At 54.8% G+C, this 2,500-nt stretch overlaps 2 non-coding genes across 2 annotated transcripts; both read left to right on the top strand.

Moving 5' to 3' along the window:
• Positions 1-109: 109 nt before the first annotated feature.
• Positions 110-1,919, top strand: LOC144431599 (small subunit ribosomal RNA). The gene has a single exon (XR_013480162.1). It is a non-coding gene; the product is annotated as a small subunit ribosomal RNA (ribosomal RNA).
• A 298-nt stretch (positions 1,920-2,217) lies between these two features.
• Positions 2,218-2,371, top strand: LOC144431798 (5.8S ribosomal RNA). Its single transcript, XR_013480251.1, has one exon. It is a non-coding gene; the product is annotated as a 5.8S ribosomal RNA (ribosomal RNA).
• The last annotated feature ends 129 nt before the right edge of the window (positions 2,372-2,500 follow it).

The following is a 2,500-nucleotide window of genomic DNA, read 5'->3' as shown; positions in this document are numbered from 1 at the left end:
CAGCGACTGTCGAAGCTGAGTACGGCCGCAGGCGATCGCCTCGGTCGTAAACGAATGCGACGAGCACGCGCCGGGCGGCCCAGCAAGGGCCGAGCGCAGCTGTCGCAGCTATCTGGTTGATCCTGCCAGTAGTGATATGCTTGTCTCAAAGATTAAGCCATGCAGGTGCAAGTACGAGTTCTCGTAAAGCGAAACTGCGAATGGCTCATTAAATCAGTCTTGGTTTATTTGGTCTCGTAAGCGAAGTGGATAACTGTGGTAATTCTAGAGCTAATACATGCATTAAGCGCCGACTTCGGGAGGCGCGCTTTTATCAGATCAAAACCGACCGGGTTCGTCCTGTGACGTTTGATGACTCTGGATAACCACGCGGATCGTACGGTCTCTGCACCGACGACGTATCATTCAAGTGTCTGCCCTATCAACTGTCGAAGGTACGCTACGTGCCTACCTTTGTGATAACGGGTAACGGGGAATCAGGGTTCGATTCCGGAGAGGGAGCCTGAGAAACGGCTACCACATCCAAGGAAGGCAGCAGGCGCGCAAATTACCCATTCCCGACACGGGGAGGTAGTGACGAAAAATAACAATACAGGACTCTAACGAGGCCCTGTAATTGGAATGAGTACATCCTAAAACTCTTAACGAGTATCCATTGGAGGGCAAGTCTGGTGCCAGCAGCCGCGGTAATTCCAGCTCCAACAGTGTATGCTAAAGTTGTTGCGGTTGAAAAGCTCGTAGTTGGATTTTGGGCGAGCGCCGCCGGTCCGTCGCAAGGCGTGTCACTGGTTGCGTTCGCCTCACCTTCGGTTCTCCGTCGGTGCTCTTGACTGAGTGTCGGCGGTGGCCGATAAGTTTACTTTGAAAAAATTAGAGTGTTCAAAGCAGGCTGTTCGCCTGCATAGTGTTGCATGGAATAATGGAATAGGACCTCGGTTCTATTTTGTTGGTTTTCGGAGCACGAGGTAATGATTAAGAGGGACAGACGGGGGCGTCCGTACTCTGCCGTTAGAGGTGAAATTCTTGGATCGGCGGAAGACGAACTACTGCGAAAGCATTCGCCAAGAATGTTTTCTTTAATCAAGAGCGAAAGTCAGAGGTTCGAAGACGATCAGATACCGTCCTAGTTCTGACTATAAACGATGCCAACTAGCGATCGGGAGGCGTTACCATGACGACCTTTCCGGCAGCTTCCGGGAAACCAAAGTCTTTGGGTTCCGGGGGAAGTATGGTTGCAAAGCTGAAACTTAAAGGAATTGACGGAAGGGCACCACCAGGAGTGGAGCCTGCGGCTTAATTTGACTCAACACGGGGAAACTCACCCGGCCCGGACACAGGTAGGATTGACAGATTGAGAGCTCTTTCTTGATTCTGTGGGTGGTGGTGCATGGCCGTTCTTAGTTGGTGGAGCGATTTGTCTGGTTAATTCCGATAACGAACGAGACTCTGGCATGCTAAATAGTTACGCGACCTTCTCGGTCGGCGTCTAACTTCTTAGAGGGACTAGTGGCGTTTAGCCACACGAGATTGAGCAATAACAGGTCTGTGATGCCCTTAGATGTCCGGGACCGCACGCGCGCTACACTGAGTGAAGCAGCGAGTGTCTAACCTAGGCCGAAAGGTCCGGGTAACCCGTTGAACCTCATTCGTGATTGGGATAGGGACTTGCAATTGTTTCCCTTGAACGAGGAATTCCCAGTAAGCGCAAGTCATCAACTTGCGTTGATTACGTCCCTGCCCTTTGTACACACCGCCCGTCGCTACTACCGATTGAATGGTTTAGTGAGATCCTTGGATCGGCCCCGTCGCGGCTGGCAACGGCCGCGTCGGCGTGTCGAGAAGACGATCAAACTTGATCATTTAGAGGAAGTAAAAGTCGTAACAAGGTTTCCGTAGGTGAACCTGCGGAAGGATCATTACCGAAGGTGGTGGTAGGCCCCGGCCGACCGCGCACTGAATTGTCTTTGGGTGCCGCCGAGAGGGCGGCCGTCAATCGGGGTTCCGCCCCGTGCGACACGCGTAACACGTTGGCATAGCAAGGCAGCCGAGTGCGATGGTGGCTTCTGGGCACCGCGCTCGATGTGCCGCCGGCCCAGCCCGGCGGTCGCTCGGCGCCGTTTGTTGGTGTTTTTGTGCAGTTGTTGTCGGTGGTGGTTTTGTGGTCGATCCCACAGTGTGACGTCCGCGCGCTTCGGCGCCGGGCGAAACGTCGAGGACGACTCTTAACGGTGGATCACTCGGCTCGCGAGTCGATGAAGGACGCAGCCAAGTGCGAGAAGTAATGTGAATTGCAGAACACATTGAACGTCGACCTTCTGAACGCGAATTGCGGTCTCGGGTCAATCCCGGGACCGCGTCTGCCTCAGGGTCGCGTTCGTCCTCACCCGAGGGCCGTCGCCTGGCCTCTGCAAAGACGGCCGGGCGTCGCCCCAAGTTGAAGCGGTCGCCGAGCTTTCTCGGCGCGACCGCGTGTCCCGTACACCGCCGGCCCCTCGACGTG

Source organism: Styela clava, chromosome 13 (assembly GCF_964204865.1).
Source record: "Styela clava chromosome 13, kaStyClav1.hap1.2, whole genome shotgun sequence".
NCBI lineage: Eukaryota > Metazoa > Chordata > Ascidiacea > Stolidobranchia > Styelidae > Styela > Styela clava.
The sequence above is the reverse complement of the archived record's forward strand: the minus strand, read 5'-3'. Positions and strand labels throughout refer to the sequence as shown.